Source organism: Bufo bufo, chromosome 1 (assembly GCF_905171765.1).
Source record: "Bufo bufo chromosome 1, aBufBuf1.1, whole genome shotgun sequence".
In the NCBI taxonomy this organism is placed as follows: domain Eukaryota; kingdom Metazoa; phylum Chordata; class Amphibia; order Anura; family Bufonidae; genus Bufo; species Bufo bufo.
Genome location: NC_053389.1, coordinates 831,491,342 through 831,512,533, shown reverse-complemented (window position 1 = coordinate 831,512,533; position 21,192 = coordinate 831,491,342). Strand labels below are relative to the sequence as shown.

The following is a 21,192-nucleotide window of genomic DNA, read 5'->3' as shown; positions in this document are numbered from 1 at the left end:
ATGAGCCGAAATTTTAGACCAGTTTTATTATATAGAAGCATGATAACTTATCTCCTATTTCCCCTAAACATGCATTCCAGTATCTAATGATCATAATTAGGCAGGAGATATCCTGTTTGCTATTTTTCTCTCTATTACAAATGTTTTTTTGTTACTTTCTGTATGGGTTCCTGCATAAATCCCAGGGTCTGGAAAATGATTATACTGCTGTTTATTAGACATACAAATATATGAAAGCCAATGAATGTTTATTACATGACATGTTTATGGAATACTTTCTGTATGGCCTCCTTAATGTCTTTATTCCTCAGACTGTATATAACGGGGTTAATAAATGGAGTAAATACAGTATACAGCAAGGAGAGGATTTTATCAGTAACTGGTGTTTGTATACTGTTTGGAAGAACATAGACAATAAATATAGTCCAGTAAAATATGGAGACCACAATGAGGTGGGAGCTACAGGTGGAGAAGGCTTTCTGTCTACCAGTACTGGATGGGATCCTTAAGATTGATATCACAATGTAAGTATAAGACACTACAATGATTGAGGTTGGGACCATTACAGTTGGAGCTCCCGAAACAAACATCTCCAAGTGAACAGGGAAAGTGTCAGAACAGGACAGGTCTAGTAAGGGGACAAGGTCACAGAATAAATGGTCGATGATATTTGACCCACAAAAGTTTAGCTTGAATGACGTTATAGTCACAATGAATGAAATAAAAGTATCCAACAACCAACACATAGTGATTAAGTTAATACAAAATCTATTAGTCATGATAGCGGCATAACGGAGGGGATTACAGATGGCCACATATCTGTCATAAGACATCACAGCGAGAAGAAGAGCTTCAAATCCCTCTGGGGTTAAGAAAAAAAAAGCTGATTCATACAACCAATAAAACTAATGGTTCCTCCATTATTCAGTAGGATGTAGAGCAGGCTGGGGACAATATCTGTGGATAATAAGATGTCACTGATGGCCAGTTGTGAGATGAAGAAGTACATTGGAGTCTGGAGGTTCTTGTTGGTGGACACCAGGGTGATGATCAGGAGATTCACACATATTGTGGCAACAAACACAAGAAGGAACAGAAGGAAAAGAACATTTCTAAAAAGTTGTCTGCCTTGAAACCCCAAGAGAAAAAAGTCTGTGACTACAGTCAGATTTGTCTGCAAATAGAAAAAGGAAGTAAAGCAAACATAATAGAATTCAAATTATATGATGTCTGGATGTAGTTTTCAAGACCAAAGTACACTGCTCAAAAAATAAAGGGAACACTTAAACAACACAATGTAACTCCAAGTCAATCACACTTCTGTGAAATCAAACTGTCCACTTAGGAAGCAACACTGAGTGAAAATCAATTTCACATGCTGTTGTGCAAATGGGATAGACAACAGGTGGAAATTATAGGCAATTAGCAAGACACCCCCAATAAAGGAGTGGTTCTGCAGGTGGTGACCACAGATCACTTCTCAGTTCCTATGCTTCCTGGCTGATGTTTTGGTCACTTTTGAATGCTGGCGGTGCTTTCACTCTAGTGATAGCATGAGACGGAGTCTACAACCCACACAAGTGGCTCAGGTAGTGCAGCTTATACAGGATGGCACATCAATGCGAGCTGTGGCAAAAAGGTTTGCTGTGTCTGTCAGAGTAGTGTCCAGATCATGGAGGCGCTACCAGGAGACAGGCCAGTACATCAGGAGATGTGGAGGAGGCCGTAGGAGGGCAACAACCCAGCAGCAGGACCGCTACCTCCGCCTTTGTGCAAGGAGGAACAGGAGGAGCACTGCCAGAGCCCTGCAAAATGACCTCCAGCAGGCCACAAATGTGCATGTGTCTGCTCAAACGGTCAGAAGCAGACTCCATGAGGGTGATATGAGGGCCCGACGTTCACAGTTGGGGGTTGTACTTACAGCCCAACACCGTGCAGGACGTTTGGCATTTGCCAGAGAACACCAAGATTGGCAAATTCGCCACTGGCGCCCTGTGCTCTTCACAGATGAAAGCAGGTTCACACTGAGCACATGTGACAGACGTGACAGAGTCTGGAGATGCTGTGGAGAACGTTATGCTGCCTGCAACATCCTCCAGCATTATCGGTTTGGCATTGGGTCAGTAATGGTGTGGGGTGGCATTTCTTTGGAAGGCCGCACAGCCCTCCATGTGCTCGCCAGAGGTAGCCTGACTGCCATTAGGTACAGAGATGAGATCCTCAGACCCCTTGTGAGACCATATGCTGGTGTGGTTGGCCCTGGGTTCCTCCTAATGCAAGGCAATGCTAGACCTCATGTGGCTGGAGTGTGTCAGCAGTTCCTGCAAGACGAAGGCATTGATGCTATGGACTGGCCCGCCCGTTCCCCAGACCTGAATCCAATTGAGCACATCTAGAACATCATGTCTCGCTCTATCCACCAACGTCACGTTGCACCACAGACTGTCCAGGAGTTGGCAGATGCTTTAGTCCAGGTCTGGGAGGAGATCCCTCAGGAGACCGTCCGCCACCTCATCAGGAGCATGCACAGGCGTTGTAGGGAGGTCATACAGGCACGTGGAGGCCACACACACTACTGAGCCTCATTTTGACTTGTTTTAAGGACATTACATCAAAGTTGGATCAGCCTGTAGTGTGTTTTTCCACTTTAATTTTGAGTGTGACTCCAAATCCAGACCTCCATGGGTTGAAAAATTTGATTTCCATTTTTTTATTTTTGTGTGATTTTGTTGTCAGCACATTCAACTATGTAAAGAACAAAGTATTTCAGAAGAATATTTAATTAACTCAGATCTAGGATGTGTTATTTTTGCGTTCCCTTTATTTTTTTGAGCAGTGTAATTAAGATAAGACTTTGGATATTGACACACAAACTATATATACTGGAACAGAATTTTTTTACTCATTCATCCATTAATATTATTTTTAACATGACAATAGAGTTGAGCAAACACCTGGATGTTCGGGTTCTCCGGGTTCGGCTGAACTTCGCAAAAAAGTTTGAGTTCGGGAGCCGAACTTTGGAGCACTAAAATGGCTCTAAAAAAGTCATGGAATAGAATAGAGGGCTGTAAAAGGCAGCAACATGTGGTTAAGAGCATGGCAAGTGCTCTGCAAACAAATGTGGATAGGGAAATTACTTAAAATAACATAAAATATGTAAAAATAATAATCTTGATCTAGGAGGAGGAGGTCCATATGGAGTAGGAGGTTGAGGAAGCGATGGATGTGGTGGTGTAGGTGGAAGCGGCCGTGAAGGAGGATGGGGTAGCCAACACCTGTTTTTTTATTTTGTTTTTTATTTATTTTTTATGTAGTTAAAATTTAGCTAGACCCCAAAACATTGGGAAATATAAAAAATAAAACAAAGAGAAAGTGCACTGCAGTATAACAATGGCTGCTTAGTACCGGTATACATGTCTATTCTGCACAAGGTACGGACAAGTCCTGTCGGATCTATGCCTGGTTCATTTTAATGAACGTGAGCTTGTCCACATTGGCTATGGACAGGCGGCTGCGCTTCTCTTTGATAACCCCCTCCTGCCGTGCTAAACAAGCGTTCATACAATACACTGGCTGTAGGGCAGGCCAGCACTTCCAAGGTGTAAAGGGCAAGCTCAGGCCATGTGCCCAATTTGGAGATGCAAAAGTTGAATGGGGCAGACCGATCAGTCAGTACATGTAGCCGTGTGCACACATACTGCTCCACCATGTCGTATGTCCCCGTGACGTCCACGATCCAATTGGATATCTTCCTTATCAACTTTAGATATTCTTTTATGCACCTACCATGGTGATCACGGGTAGCGGGGAATCAGGGTTCCATGCCGGAAAGGGAGCCTTAGAAAGGGATACCACATCCAAGGGAGGTCAATGGCTGAAATGTGATTGGGCGGAAATGTGGGACAAGTTATTGAAGCCGCAGAAGCATCCAAGTAAAGGAGGGGGCGCATGGCAATTACACTCTCCCCACTCGGGGAGGTAATGACGATAAATAACAATACAGGACTCTTAAGATGCCCTGTTTTTTGAATGAGTAATAAAAAATTACAGGGAATGTCACTGCGGTATATTGGATTAGGAAACATTATACAGTAGAGGCCCTGCTGCCGCTTTGTTGACTCTAGATAACTTCTGCCTGATCGCACGTCCCCGTGACGTCCACGATCCAATTGGATAACTTCCCTATCAACTTTTGATGTTCTTTTATGCGCCTACCATTGTGATCACGGGTAACGGGGAATCAGGGTTCCATGCCGGAGAGGGAGCCTGAGAAAGGAATACCACATCCAAAAGAGGTCAATGGCTGAAATGTGATCGGGCGGAAATTTGGGACAAGTTATTAAATAAATTCAGCACATGCGTCAGGCAAGGGATATGCGTCAAACCGGCTAGGCCCAGAGCTGCTACGAGATTTTGCCCATTATCGCACACCACCAAGCCGGGCTTGAGGCTCACTGGCACTAACCACTCATCGGTGTGTTGTTCTATGCCTGTCCACAGCTCCTGCGCGGTGTGGGGTTTGCCCCCAAACAAATAAGTTTCAAATCTGCCTGCTGTCGTTTCCCTCTTGCTGTGCTGAAGTTGGTGGTGAAGGTGTTACGCTGACTGGATGAGGAGGCGGTAGAGGATGAGGAAGCGGAGTAGGAGGAGTAAGCAACAGGAGGCAAAGAGAAACGCCCTGCAATCCTGGGTGGTGGAAGGACATGCGCCAAACTGCTATCCGCCTCAGGCCCTGCCGCCACTGCATTTACCCAGAGTGCTGATAGGGAGATAAAACTTCCCTGACCGTGCTTACTGGTCCACGTATCTGTAGTTAGGTGGACCTTGCCACAGATGGCGTTGCGCAGTGCACACCTGATTTTGTCCCCCACTTAGTTGTGTAGTGAAGGGATAGCTCGCCTGGAAAAGTAGTGGTGGCTGGGCACAACATACTGTGGGACAGCCACCGCCATCAGATTCTTAAAACTGTCCGTGTCCATTAGATGGAATGACAGCATTTCAAAGGCCAAGAATTTGGAAATGCTGGCATTCAGGGCCAGGGATCAGGGGATGGGTAGGGGGGTACTTCCTCTTTCACTCCAGTGTTTGGGAGATGCTTGGTGACCGGGGTGGTGGCGTTGCTGGCACATCCTCTGTTTGCAGGGTGGCAGATGCTACTATCACTCAAGAGGGGGATCAAGAGGCCGAGACTGCAGCAGAAGTGGAAGCAGGAGGATCCAGAGACCTTTCTTGGTTTTTGAGGTGTCTACTCAACTGCAGCTCATGCTTTGCACTTAAATGCCTGGTCATGCAGGTTGTGCTCAGGTTTAGAACGTTTATGCCTCGCTTCAGGCTCTGATTGCACAGCGTGAAAACCATTTGTGTTTTGTCATCAGCACATTGTCTGAAGAACTGTCAAGCCAGTAAACTCCTTGGAGCTGGCTTTGGTGTGCTCGGTCCCTTGCTGCGGTGGGCAGTAGCAGGCGTACTGTCTAGGGGACGGCCGCTCCACCTTTGCACCCTGCTCCCTCTTCTGCTGTGCTGGTGGCTCTGTGAGACCACTGCCTCTTCCTTCGAACTACACAGGTCACTCGCATGACCTTGATTCCATGTGGGGTTGAGGACCTCATCATCCTCCACATCATCTTCCACCCAGTCTTCACCCCTGCAGTCCTTGTCGGTCTGCACACTGCAGAAAGCCATAACAATTGGCACCTGTGTTTCGTCATCATCCGAGATGTGCTGCGGTGGTCCTCCCATGTACTCATCCTGAAACATAAATGGTTGGACATCGGTGTACTCAATATCTTCCACTTCTGGGGCAGGGCTAGGTGGATGGACCTGGGAAACCCTGCTAGCAGAGTCATCAAAATGAGAGACTGCTGCATGACTGGGGCTCAGACTGCTTGGCTGATTTGCAAGGGGGTGAGGTGAAAGACTGATGGCCATGGGCTGCAGGTGCCAACTCTGATCTTTCAGCAGCGGACTGGGTACGAGACAATGTGAAGGAACTGGAGGCACTGTCAGCCACCCAATCTACTATTACCTGTACTTGTTCTGGCCTCACCATTCGTAGAGCCGCATTCGGCCAGACCAAATACCGCTGCAGGTTCTGTCGCCTACTCGCACCTGAGGAAGGTGTTTCATTTGTGCATGTAGCTGGCGAAGATCGACCACGTCCTCTCCCTGCAACAGGAGCTCCACCAGCAGCACCACGACCAGGGCCACATCCCTTATTTGACGCTCTCCTCATTTTTTGCTGTCACCTTCCGATTCAGATTTTTTTACTAAATTTAGTTCCCTGTCAGCAATGCAGAGCAGGGGTTTTTCAACTGGAAATTTGGGTTAATGTCACCCAACAACAGACACATTTTTTAAATTATTTCCCTCTCTGCTATGTAGAGCAGGGGTATATCACAGCCAACAATACAAATATGTCAACCCCTGAACTCACAGACGGATTAACTATATTATTGTCCCTGGCACATATGCAGCTGCAGGTGTACTTCACACAAAAATTGGTTTGGCGTCCAACTAACTAACAGACGGATTAAGTATTAAATGATTAATATTTATTTTAGATGCTGCATTGCGCCCACCAAAAAATTGCTGTAGGAAGGTCAGCCACATAATGAACAGACAGATACATTATCTTTCTGTGTCTGGGGTGTAAAAATGATGTATTGCACATGTGCCCTGGCTGTACAATTGTGTACCTGGCCTATGTTGGTGCAGGAACCCACCCTCCGAGCCACTTGTGAATGACTGGCCTGATAACCATGGACATGTCACCCCACAATCCTACAGATGGATTTACTGTATTTATTTGCCTGGCTGTCAGAAATGCAGCGCAGGCCGCAAAGGTAGTTTATGGCCAACGAAAATATGATTTTTTTCACCCACAGTGAAACTGATGGATTTAACTGACTTTATTTCACAATAACAAATGCAGTGCAGGCCGCAAAGATACTTTATGGCCAAAAAAATTATTATTTTTTTTACCAACAATGTCCCAGTTGTATTCACTGATTATATTTCACTATCAGATTTGCAGCTAAGGCCGCAAAGGTACTTTATGGCAAAAAAAAATATGATTTTTTCAACCACAATTAAACAGATGGATTTAACAGATTTTCTTTCACTATCACAAATGCAGTGCAGGGTCCAAATGTACTTTTTAGCATAAATTTTTTTATTTGTCCCCCCAGAATCTAACAGATGGATTTACAAAATTGATTACACTCACATATGCAACAAAGGGGTATTTTATAGAAAAAAATGTCTATATGTCACCCCTCAGGTTCTTTAACTACCAGACGGATTACCTATATTATTTTCCCTTCCCCTGGCACATATGTAATGCAGATGCACTTAAAAAATGGGTATATGTTTCCCACTGAACTAAAAGAACAGGATTACATTATTGTCCCTGGCACATATGCTATGCTTGTGCACTGAACTTGCACAAAATGGCCGCCGACGCCCACCTAACTAACAGATTGATAAAACTTATTTTTCAGTGTCACTGGGCTCAGGGCAGGGTACAGAAATGTTGCACTGCACACACAAAACAAAATCTATGTAGATCACAGAGTTAACAACAAGTTCTGATATCTGATTCTTTCCTATTCTCTCCCTCACAGCAGCAGAATCCTCTCCCTACACTAGTAAGATCAGAGTGACGTGCAGTGCTACGTGACTCCAGCTTATATAGAGGCTGGGTCACATGCTGCACTGGCCAATCACAGCCATGCCATTAGTAGGCAAGGCTGTGATGGCTTCTAAGGGCACACAAGTTAAACACTTTCAAACCCTAACCTTTCAAAAAGCGCCATGAAATCACTGAACATCGAACTCGAACCAGAACTTTTACTGAAATGTTCGGGTTCGGGGTCAAAAAATCTTTACAGTTCGCTCAACCCTACATGACAACATTTTTATAAAGTTTATATATTTTTGTTATATCCCAGGTAAAAAATATACATCCTAGTGGCAGAAGTCATCTTGAGGAAAGTGAACAACAAGTATGATCAGGTTCTGGAGCACTTGGCCAATAGCAACCATAATATGGGAAACTTCAATATAATATTCAATAAAGTCCTATAAAAGGGAGCTACAAAAACCTGGACCTACATAGAAGATAAATTCAGTCAAAAATTTAGATTCTGAGAAATGGGAATACTGAAGCTAAATGGGGAGTTTGCCAGAGATATTTCATGAATCCTGTAGTAAATTTACCATTACAGGTAAAAATGTCCAGAAACAAACAGAAACCAATTTGGCTAAAAGGCACTGAATATAATAAGACAGAAGCAAAGAGCAGTTAAAATATTGAACTCCGAGTGTTCAGAAAAAGCATTCCAGACTTACAAAGAGCTCAGGAAATTACATTAAAATAAATCCCAAAGACTTTCATAAATATATACAGTGGATATAAAAAGTCTACACACCCTGTTAAAATGCCAAGTCTTTATCATATAAGAAATTAGACCAATAAGAATTATTTTAAATCTTTTCCTACCATTAATTTCACCTAGAATCTGTATAATTCAATTGAAAAACAAACTGAATTCTTTTGGGGCGGAAAAATGAAAAAAAAAAAAAAACAAATAAATAATGTGGTTGCCAAAACATGCACAGCCTTAAACTAATACTTTGTTGAAGTACCCTTTGAATTTCTGAAATCCTTCAGTCTTTTTGGGTAGGAGTCTACATGGCACATCTTGACCATAATCTTTACCCACTTTAACTTTCAAAAGCGCTCTCTCTAGCGAAGCCATTCTTTTGTTTCTTTGGGCCATTCTTGTTCTGAAAGGTGACATTCCTGTATTGTCTCAACTTTTTAGCAGAGGCCTGAATGTGTTGTGCCAAAACTGACTGATATTTGGACTGTTCATAATTGCCTCCACCTTGACTCCAGCACCAGTTCCAGCTGCAGAAAAAACAGCCCCAAAGCACCTTTTATCTAGCAAAGTTAATCCAGAGGAAGAAAAACTCTCATGAGGTAGAAAACATGAACTATAGTATGTAAGATTAAAGTATGTACTTTATGTTGCTGTAGGCCTCAATGAAGCCTCCTGGACTAATTCTCTGCTTATCTTTTCAGCAATTTTTGAAAGACGCCCAGTTGTTGGTAATGCCACTGTTGTGCCAAATTGTATCCACCTCTTGATGATGGTCTTGTTTTATGCTCTTTCAACAACGAGATCCCTTTGATGTGTTTTAAGCTGCTTATGGCTTTTGCTATAAAATGCAACTAAGAAAATGTCAGAAAATTCCTCCTAGAAGAGCTGAACTTTATATGGGGTTAATCAGAATCCCTTTCCATGATGCTAGCTGTGTACTGACTGCTATTTTACATGAGCTTAAATGTGATCGGCTAATTCTGAACAGAACCACATCTCAATTATAAGAGGGTGCTAACACTTATGCAGCCACATTTTTTTTGTTTTATTTTAATTTCTCTTCTCTAAATGATTTCAGTTGGATTTTCAATGGATTTGTACAGATTATGGATCCAAGGTGGAATTATCTGAAATAATGTGTCTGATATGGTCTGATTAAAAAAAAAAATACATGACAAAAGTTGGCATTTTAACAAGCGTGTGCAGACTTTCTATATTCACTGTGGGGGTAATCAAGTTTCTCTGTCCAGTATCACTTTCTTAGCACAAGTTCAGCTGGGTCTGAGCAAATGAAAAATGTATAAAGCTCCCAGCCCAGAGGGTAGACATTCAGTGTACTGAGGGAATTGAGATCAGTAATTGATAGACCTTTGTATCTTTTTTTTTTTAGATTCTCTTGTAAAAGTCTCAGTGCCACAGGACTGCCACAGTAAGAAAGTGGACCCATGTAACTAACGATAGGTGAGTCTGACATCTGTATATAATGGTGAATACATTCGCAGTTGATAACCAGCATGGATTTTTTTTAAAAAAGGTTGTGTCTAACCAACATGCTGGGTTACTATAAGGAGGTAAGTACACATGTTGAGATTGGTCATGCAGCAGATGTGATATACCTGTATTTTGCATTTAGCATTTGATATAGTTCCACACAGGAACTTTGTGCTGAAGTTACAAATGAATTCGGGGACAACATATGCACATGGGAATAAAATTGGTTTGGGGACAGAAAATAAAGAATCACTTTAAATGATACATACTCAACTCAGGGACAATAATGATCTGTACTGGAAAGAGTGGTAACCACATGGATCTGTAAGGGGAGCAGTGCTTACTACAGATTAACAAACTTTTAAAAAGTTCAATTTGTACAAGATTTAATTCCATCTGAATTTATATATGACAAATTATGTTAAAAGACAGCTACAATACTTTGCTGCAGAGAGCCTGAATATTGGTGTAAAAACATGCATAGGTAGTCCACTGTGGTAGTGAAATAGTTACTTTGCGTCTGTATGACCAGCAGTTGACAGACGTCACTCTTAGAATCGCTTCATACTTCACTTATTTAGTCAGTTACGGGGCCAAAACTGTCCAAATAACTCAAGGTATAAAGAATCATGAAGTGGCCCAAGAGTCTACTCTAGAGTAAAAGAGTGCTCTCCTTTTACACCGTCATCATCTGATTCCATATAGATTTCTACAGAACCTGTTCTGTTATATCCTGAAACACGTTTTGCCCCCATGACCGAGTGATTAGGGTGTCAGCAGTAAATTTGTGTTTACATCACTGTTGATTTTTCCCTTCTTCTCATCCGTCATAGGAATAAATGATCCTGTCTTTTGAGCATTCACCTTCACACGGTCAACCTTTGGTCAGTAATCCATCAGTATTGCTAATGCCAAAAAAACTGGAGTGGATCCAAAACTGAGACGACACGTGATTGGAAAGTTGTCATGTCTTGTTTTGTACCTCCTGCTTTTAGCTTCCAAATCATGAGCATATCCTGATGCAAAATAGGCCTTACAGGATTTATGGATGCTCCAAAGACAGTATCCGTTGTGTTTCTTATTTTTCTGTCCTTCTAACAGATCAGAAGGGCAAAATAAATAGTGATGTCAACAATGCTAAACAGGGAAGATAGTGGCCTCGTTGTAGAGTGGGGAGGGTGGCAACTGCATGAGAAGTCAACACAGTGGCCAGTCACAGAGTGGTGAGGTGGTAACCGCATGAAAAGTCAACATAATGGCCAGTCACAGAGTGGGGATGGTGGTAACCGCATGAGAAGTCAACATAATGGCCCAGTCACAGAGTGGTGAGGATGGAAAATGCATGAGGAGTCAACACAGTGGCCCAGTGTCAGTAGAACATGGCAGCAAAATGATCTAGTCTTATGCATCAGGCACTGGCGTGTGGACATCTTGGCTGATCAATGCCTGATTCATCTTCACAAAGGTCATTCTCTCCACTTCTATTCCGCAGTAATTCTTAGACCCCTGCAGTTTATAATCTCTTCTCTATATTATTCCCAGAAGATGCTGCTGATCAGTAGAGATCTGCAGCCAGGAGCAAACATAGAATACAGTTTATATATTAGTGGGGGAGACTTGGTTCCTCCTTTAGGCCATTTGTACACAATATGGAGCGTGGTTCGTTATTTTTGTACATAAATGTATTTTAAAGTGTTTGTGCAATGTTACTGGATAACAGACCATATACAAAAACTTCAACTACTGATACTACCATGACTACTACTACCACTACTACTACTATTACTACTACTGCTACTGTACAATGATTCTGTACTTACATCAGATGTCTCCATTTTCCTGATGTTATATTTCTCTGCAGTTTCCTGGGAAATACTTTTCATCTTCTCTTTATTAATACATTAATAAAATAAAGAAATACAGATTCCTTCTGATGTGGAGCTGAGGTGTGAGGGGATCAGGCTCATGCACCTTACATGCAGTCATGAAGCTCCTCTATATATACTGTACACAGTGATGGAAACTGATTATGGAACCAACTCTATGGAAGTTTTCACCGTGACCTCATGTGTCTCCTGGGCTCCAGCTCACTGAGGAGAAAACTTCTGATAATTAGTTGTTAAGAGATAAAAAAAAGTTTCTTCAGTGAAAAGTTAAACTTTATCAAATACTTTTAACTGCTAGAAGAGAAATTTAGTTTTGTGGTAGCGATGGCGGTAAAAAAAAATAAAAAAAAATCATACTTTAATCATCAATTTGAGCAGGAAGATCCAGCAGCCGTCAACTTGATTGAAGATCTCGGCTGAAATCCTGTGCACAGTGACATATGACGTCACCATGATGGCCGACGTGCGGGTCGCACGAGATTTCGCACAAGATTTTAAATCAAGATGATGGCAACGAACACTTCACATTTAAATGGATGAGGGTAAGTATGATTTTTATTTTTATTTTTTAAATTTACGCTGTAATATTGCTGTCAGATGCCGCAGTCAGCAATGAACGCGGCATCTGAGGGATACAATGACAGGGAACTGCCCAATTTCCGCTTCCCGTCATTGCACCCAATACTTACAATGAAATGTGCTTTGTGACAAAATAATTAATCACAAAGCAATTCATTTTTTGTAAAATTCGGCGAAGCAGTCAAATCTAATTTTTCAATACTTTGCTCATCTCTGTATATGACACGTGTCCACTCTATTCAAGAATATTAAAGATACTACGGTGTATGTGCTGTAACTCAAGCTATTGACTGTATAATACCATGAATCCAATGCAAGAATAACACAATGAATATAAAGTATATGCTCAAATAACCACTTCATATGTGGTAAAATACAGCATCGCTAATACAAGGATATAGCAATAGATATAACAGTATCTATTCAGATGCCCAATCATCGCACCTTCATACGCCGTAACATAGTTATATCCAAATGAGCATAATAAATAAACTGACCAAATAACTGAAGTGTGAACTCAGCCTTACAGGTCAATGTTAGCATCAGGTATAATGTACTTAACCGTGCAGTGCCCCAAGATTCTACTATAGAGTGAAAAAGTGATCTCCTTTTACTCCAGGGGTGCACAACCTGCGGCTAGGGGCCACATGCAGCCCTTGATACCATTCTGTTTGGCCCCCAACCATCTGGTAACAGACATGTATGTCTGTGTCTTGTGGCTGATTACATGTATTCTCCCATTAGATGGGAGTACTAGAAGTGTTAATAGACATAAATTATATATACTGCATGTTCAATATGCTATAGATATAGTAGTTCAGTCGGCAATATCCATTTAAGTTTTATTTTTGGTCCTTGGAATTGTTCCAGGCTGACAATATGTCCCCAACCAGAAAAGGTTGTGTACCCCTTGTAGGAGAGTCCCCGGAATAATAATGCACGGACGATATGTGCCACCAGAGGTCCTGGCCTCGGTGGAGCAAGAACCGGATCATTGCGGTTACAGCGGCGAATGCTGCTGGTGCAGCGTGTCCGGGCCGGTTTTTACTGGGAACAGGTAAAGAGTTGGGGGGGTGCCTGTTCCGCACGGCCAGCCCAGGTTTTTGGTGGAGCTGGGCCTTTAAAGAACCCAGCCTGCTGATGATGGGGGTGGGGTGTGTCTTGCTGTGCTGGAGATTTCCACAGACAGAGTCAGTGCTGGAGAAGGAGAGTCTGGGCGCAGCACACATTGAAGGATAGTCCTGGGACCTGTGGTGCTACGAGCCGAAGTGGCTCTGGCCTGAGGGAGACAAAGGCAGGTAGCCTACAAGCCTGCAGAAACTGCTGTGGTCTGTCCAAAACAAGGTGACTCAAACCTGCTGTTTATTTTCTATGGAAGGACTTTTGTTTTATGCACTATGTGGATATGCACCTGTGTGGTCTGCACATTGCCTGTTATGCCTTTGGTGTAAATAAAGTCACGGTGAACAACAAAGACTGTCTGTGATTGCCTCAATACTGCCGCCGCTACCGTAGCCTACCACGAGCACATCCCCACAATTGGTGGCTTGGAGCGGGCATTCCTGCAGTGAGGCAGGCCTGAGGCAAAAGTTGTGTTGGACTGCATGTCATATATCAGGCCTGCAAGTTTTATGGTTCCTGACAAGATGGAGGAGGCCATTAAGCACCTGATTCAGAGTAATGTACAGCAGCAACAGGCATTGCAGGCTCAGAGGGAAAATAATGAGCTACAGCAAAAAAGACACGAGGAGGCTATGTGTGCACAGCAGCAAACAAACAATCTCCTAATGCAGCAGCTGGTAGCCATGCAAGAGTCGGTGCGAACATCCCTGCAAGGAGTTTCAACCGCAACAACCCCGACTGTGTCTACCGCCAGGGATAAAGTCCGATCCGCCCTGAGGAAAATGGGTCCGGAAGATGATATAGAGGCGTTCCTGACGGTGTTCGAAAGAACCGCGGAGCAAGAGAGGCTGCCATTGGAACAGTGGGCCGAGGTGGTGGCGCCTTTTCTGGTGGGGGACGCACAAAAGGCCTATTTTGACCTCAGCCGCGATGAGGCCAAGGACTATGAGAGGCTAAAAAGTGAGGTGTTGGCCAGGTTGGGGGTAAACACCTATGTGCGAGCGCACAGGGTGTATCAGTGGGTGTTTGCCGAGTCCCGACCCACCCGGTCACAAGCCTATGACTTACTTCACCTAGTAAAAAAATGGCTTCAGCCTGAAATATTGAGCCCTTCTCAGATGGTTGAAAGGGTCGTGGTCGACAGGTTCGTGTGTACCCTCCCGAGAGCCATACAGCGCTGGGTGGGACAAGGCGATCCAGGCAACCTGGAACAACTGGTTAGCCTGGTGGAGAGGTATATGGCCACTCAGGATTTGGTGCGGGACTCAGCGGTACTACCGAAGTCACGTCAGCCCCCGTTGCCGACCCGGGATCCTGAAAAAGGGATCCCACCTCATAAGGAGGGGAGTGGATCTCCAGTCCGTGGGAGGAATACCCTGGGGAGGAGGGAGGCTGCGAGGATCAGATGTTGGCATTGTCAGGGTTGGGGACATGTGGCAGCCAACTGCCCTAGGGCATCCAAACCCATGGACTGCGGGTTCGCTTGCCGGTCCTCTTTTTATGCCCAACCGGTGTATATAGCTGACCCCCTGCTGGCTGCGGACACCCCTCCGTTGTGTGATGTTGTTGTCAATGGTCACTCCGTGCAGGCCCTGCTGGACTCTGGGAGCCTGGTAACTCTGGTCCATGAATCGCTGGTAACGGAAAAACTCCCAGATAGGCGAACCCTTACCATTGTCTGTATACATGGGGATCGCCGGGAGTATCTCACTACTAAGGTTACCCTGGCGGTGTGTGGGAAGGAGGTACCACATGTCGTCGGAGTGGGGAGACGGCTCCCTTATGCCGCAATATTGGGAAGGGACTTTCCCCTGTTCTGGACTTTGTGGAGGAACAGGTTGCCTACCTGTGGGGAAGAAAAATGTCCGGGTCCCGAGCCCGAGGACCCCGAGGCAGGGGCCCCAGCTGTAGGAGTCACCGTAGGGGAGGTAGAGTGTAACCCTGACCGGTTTCCCCTAGAAGTATTGGCGGGTGAGACAGTAGAAAGTTCGTCTATCCTGGATCTGGGGGTACCCCGAGAAACCTTCGGGACCGCACAGCTCCAGGATTCGACGTTATTGCGGGCTAGAGAAGGTGTGTCGGTGATTAATGGCGTTGCCCAGCGTCCCGGCGCCGATACCGTATTTCCTCACCTGGCCTATAACCAGGACCTGTTATATAGGGTAGACAAGGTGAGGCAGGAGGTGGTGGAACAACTGGTGGTGCCCCAGCCTTACCGGCGAATGGTCTTGGATTTAGCGCATGCGCATGTGTTGGGTGGTCATCTGGGGGTTAAGAAAACGCTGGAGCGAATTCTACAACGGTTCTATTGGCCTGGGATTTATGAGGAAGTCCGGAGGTTCTGTCAGTCCTGTCCAGTGTGTCAGGAGACTAGCCCCCACCCTCAGTATCGCAGTCCACTGGTACCTATGCCCATTATAGAGGTGCCCTTCGAAAGGATCGCCATGGATCTGGTAGGCCCCATTATTAAGTCAGCCCGAGGTCACCAACACATACTGGTAGTGTTAGACTATGCCACTCGCTATCCGGAGGCGGTCCCATTGCGCCATACGTCGGCCAAGGTAATAGCTAAAGAGCTTATGAGTATGTTCGGCCGGGTGGGGATACCAAAGGAGATTCTGACGGACCAGGGGACACCCTTTATGTCCAAAATAACAAAGGAATTGTGTAAACTATTAAATATAAAACACCTGCACACGTCCGTCTACCATCCCCAAACCGATGGGTTAGTAGAACGGTTTAATAAGACCCTGAAGTCCATGCTAAAAAGAGTCGTGGCTAAGGACGGGAGAGATTGGGACTTACTGTTGCCCTATGTTTTGTTTGCGGTACGGGAAGTGCCCCAGGCGTCCACGGGGTTCTCGCCCTTTGAGTTGTTATATGGGCGACATCCCCGTGGACTACTGGACATCGCTAAGGAGGCGTGGGAGCAACAGCCTACGCCTCATAAAAGTGTGATAGAACACATAGGAAAAATGCAGGACCGAATAGGGGTCGTGTTGCCGATCGTCCGGGAGCACATGGAAGCGGCACAACTGGCCCAGAGTCGGGTATATAACCGGTCCGCCCGGGTAAGGACATTTCACCCGGGTGACCGAGTTCTTGTACTCGTGCCCACGGTCGAGAGTAAATTCCTGGCCCGGTGGCAAGGACCCTATGAAGTTAAGGAGAAAGTGGGCCCAGTTGATTACAGGATATACCAGCCAGGGCGGCGGAAGCCCGAACAGGTATATCATGTGAATCTACTAAAACCTTGGAGAGACAGAGAGAATTTGTTTGGAGACAGCCCGCCCTCTGTCTGGACGGCAGGGAGTGACCCAGGGTCACCAGGTGTTCCGGAGAACGCCGCTGGGGTGACGATAGGGGACGGACTGTCGACAAAACAGGCACAAGAGGTGAGAGAATTCGTTAGTCGGAATAGGGACGTATTCTCTGACCTTCCTGGACGTACCACCTTGATCGAGCATGACATTGTCACCGAGCCCCGGGTGAAAGTCCGCCTAAGACCATACCGAGTACCGGAGGCTCGGCGACAGGCCATTTCGCAGGAGGTAAGATCGATGCTACGTCTAGGGGTCATAGAAGAGTCAAAGAGCGAGTGGGCTAGCCCGATTGTCCTTATTCCCAAACCAGATGGTTCATTACGGTTCTGTAATGATTTTAGGAAATTAAATGAGGTATCAAAATTTGACGCCTATCCCATGCCTCGGGTGGACGAGTTGATAGAGCGGCTGGGAAAAGCCTGGTATTTTTCGATCCTAGATCTCACGAAGGGCTACTGGCAGGTACCTCTGACGGAGGCGGCAAAGGAGAAGACGGCCTTTGTCACCCCGGAGGGGCTTTTTCAGTATAGGGTGTTGCCTTTTGGGTTGCATGGCGCTCCGGCTACGTTCCAGCGTCTGATGGATGTCGTCCTCAAGCCCCATCACCAGTATACCTCCGCGTATCTGGATGATATAGTCGTGTTTAGCCCGGACTGGGAGGGTCATTTGTCAAAACTTCAGGCAGTGATAGATTCTCTAAAGAAGGCGGGGTTGACTGCCAACCCAAAAAAATGCTCGGTGGGACTAGAGGAAGCTCGCTATTTGGGGTATGTGATTGGACGCGGAGTCATTAGGCCCCAAGTGAATAAAGTTGAAGCAATCCGGAATTGGCCCAGGCCTCGTACGTCCAAGCAAGTACGGTCATTTTTGGGCCTGATTGGGTACTACATGAGGTTCATTCCCCATTTTGCCACCTTGGCAGCCCCGTTAACCGGCCTCTTGAAGGGTAGAAAGTCGGTGATGGTTTGCTGGGGGGAGCAGGAGGAGGAGGCGTTCTCCCGTTTGAAGTCGGCCCTATGTGAGTCCCCGGTTCTGGTGACGCCCGACTTCAAGCGGGAGTTTGTAGTTCATACAGATGCCTCGGGAGTAGGACTAGGGGCTGTGCTTTCCCAGGAGCTCAACGGGGAAGAGCACCCCGTGGTTTTTCTAAGCCGCAAGCTTAACCCTGCAGAAACCCGGTATAGCATTGTGGAGAGAGAGTGCCTCGCCATCAAGTGGGCACTCGAGTCTCTCAGATATTACCTTCTGGGGAGAAGGTTCCGTCTGGTGACCGACCACTCCCCTCTCCAGTGGATGAGTCGAGCTAAGGAGGGGAGCTCTCGGGTCACCAGGTGGTTCTTGTCCCTCCAGAACTTTAAGTTCACTGTTGAGCACAGGGCCGGCCGCTTACAGGGGAACGCAGATGCCCTGTCCCGGGTACACTGCTGTGCATGTGTTCACCCCCTCAGGCTTGAACAGTATTTTCAAGCCCTCAGGGGTGAACAAAGGGGGGGGGGATATGTAGGAGAGTCCCCGGAATAATAATGGACGGACGATACGTGCCACCAGAGGTCCTGGCCTCGGTGGAGTAAGAACCGGATCATTGCGGTTACAGCGGCGAATGCTGCTGGTGCAGCGTGTCCGGGCCGGTTTTTACTGGGAACAGGTAAAGAGTTGGGGGGGTGCCTGTTCCCCACGGCCAGCCCAGGTTTTTGGTGGAGCTGGGCCTTTAAAGAACCCAGCCTGCTGATGATGGGGGTGGGGTGTGTCTTGCTGTGCTGGAGATTTCCACAGACAGAGTCAGTGCTGGAGAAGGAGAGTCTGGGCGCAGCACACATTGAAGGATAGTCCTGGGACCTGTGGTGCTACGAGCCGAAGTGGCTCTGGCCTGAGGGAGACAAAGGCAGGTAGCCTACAAGCCTGCAGAAACTGCTGTGGTCTGTCCAAAACAAGGTGACTCAAACCTGCTGTTTATTTTCTATGGAAGGACTTTTGTTTTATGCACTATGTGGATATGCACCTGTGTGGTCTGCACATTGCCTGTTATGCCTTTGGTGTAAATAAAGTCACGGTGAACCACAAAGACTGTCTGTGATTGCCTCAATACTGCCGCCGCTACCGTAGCCTACCACGAGCACATCCCCACACCCTGTTTTACACCATCAACTGATTTCACATAGATTACTAGAGAACCTGTTCTGTTACACGCTGAGACAATTAGTGGCTCCATGACAGAGTGGAGAGGGTGTCAGCAGTAAGTTTGTGTTGACATTGCTGTTTATTTTTCCCTTCTTCTAAACTGTCAGAAGAACAACCCCAAAAACAATTCCTGTGTTTTTAGCATCCGCCTTCACATGGTCAGTATTTGGTCAGTAATTGATCAGTGTTGGTAAGGCCAAAGAACAGGAGTGGGTCCAAAACAGAAATGACACATGATGGGAATATTTGTCTACTGTGTTTTGTACCCCCTCCTGCTACTGGCTTCCAAATCATGATCAAATTATGCAAAATAGAGACCTTGTGATAGAGGCCTCATGCTCAATTTGCATGCGTTTTGGCCTGAAATTGGTCTTATTCAGATGGAAAAGCATGCAGGACTTGAATGGCCTCTATGAAAGGGTCAGTATTTGTTCAGTTTTTTTAATCAGTATTTGATCAGTACTGGTAAAGGTAAAAACAGGAGTGTGTCCAAAACACAGATAACATGTGATGAAATATTTGCAAGTCTTCTGTGTTTTGGACCCACTCCTGCTTTTGGCTTCCTAATCATTATCAAATCCTGATGCAAAAATACTGACCTTGTAAAACAGATCTTATGGATGCTCCAAATATAGGATCTGTTGTGTTTTTCATTTTTTGGTTTCTCTGACAGGTCATAAGAAGGGTAAAATAAATGGTGATGTCAACAAGGCCAAACAGGGACTCTAATGGTCCCATAACAGAGTGGTGAGGGTGGGAACCGCATAAGGAGTCAACATAGTGGCCCCATCACAGAGTGAGGAGGGTGGAAACCACGTAAGAAGTCAACTTAGTGGCCCAGTCACAGAGTGTGGAGGGTGGCAACTGCATGAGGTGTCAACATATTGGCCAAAAAACAGAGTGAGGAGGTGGGGGGCAACAGCAGTGGCAGTACCAACACACGATGGTGGGTGGCAATAGGATAAGATGGCAGCAGAGGCATTAGGTGTGTAACATCAAAAGGATGGCAGCATCAGAATAGTGGCTGAAGCAGCTGGTAGAAGAAACAGGTCTTTTTTCACAATGTTTTGGTGTGGCACCCAGAATGAGCTAGTCTGATGCATCAGGCACTGGCATGTGGAAATCGTGTCTGATTCATGCCTGATTCATCTTTACAAAGGTCAGTCTCTCAACATTTTTTGTGAAAAGTCAAGTTCTCTTTGGGGTAACTATGCCCCCTCTGCAATAAACACCCGCTCTTATGTCACACTAGTGGCCGGGCAGGAAAGCTTTTCCAGGGGAAACTCATCCAGTTGCGGCCACAACTCAAGTTTGGGCTGCCCAGTAGTGCAGTGGATCTTGGATCTGGGATGGAAGGGTGCTGCTGGTTCACGTTCTTCTTCACATCCTGCTGCTACTGTTGCTAGGTTGTTTCTTCAGTAGGTTGCTGCTTATGAAGCTGGTGCTACTCCTGATGCCCCACCACCCTCCAGCAGTCATGGCAGTGAAGCGTGAGGACAGAGGGCCCCACCTCTCTTACATGGTAGAGAGCAAGTAGTCATCCCTCTGCTGAATGGTGATAATAAGGCTGTTGCTACGCAAGCAACTCGACATGCTTCTGGGCATTTGAGCAAGGGACTCGGAGGGACTCCCTGCTTCCATCTCCACCTTATACTGACATGGTGTGTCACGGTCATCTGCTTGGCCTCATCGCCATTTAGCTCCTCCTGCTCCTCTCCTGTCACCTATGCAGAAAAAACACCCATTTCTGTATACATTGCATGTGCGTGAATGTCCTCCACCTCCTCTTCCTCCTCCTTCTCAGTCAGTTCATCCCCCAAAGGGCTCAGGTGACCATGAGATATGTGCGCCATGTCTCCTGTCCCCTGGCCAGCCAGATTTATCAGCACCTGCTCCAGGACGTGAAGGAGTGGAATCACTTTGTTCATCCCATAGTCCTGGTGACTGACAAATAATGTAGCCTCCTCAAAGGGCCTGTACAAACAGCAGATATCACACATGAGATGCCACTGGCTAACGTTGAAGTTACAAAGGGAAATGCTCCTGTCTGCCTGCATCATCAAGAAATCATTCATGGCCATCCGCTGCTCATATAGTTTGCCCAACACGAGTGTGGAGAGCCAACAGGTGGAATGTTGCATATTGCATGCACAGTTTCCTGGCCATTTTCAGGATGTCTTGCAGTTGGGTGGAAGCCTTCAAGAATCGGTTTACAACCAGATTAAA

The 21,192-nt window shown here is 45.8% G+C and overlaps 1 pseudogene; it reads right to left on the bottom strand.

Annotated features, from left to right (window-relative positions):
- Positions 1-251: 251 nt before the first annotated feature.
- Positions 252-11,761, bottom strand: LOC120990114 (annotated as a pseudogene).
- Between the last annotated feature and the right edge of the window lie 9,431 nt (positions 11,762-21,192).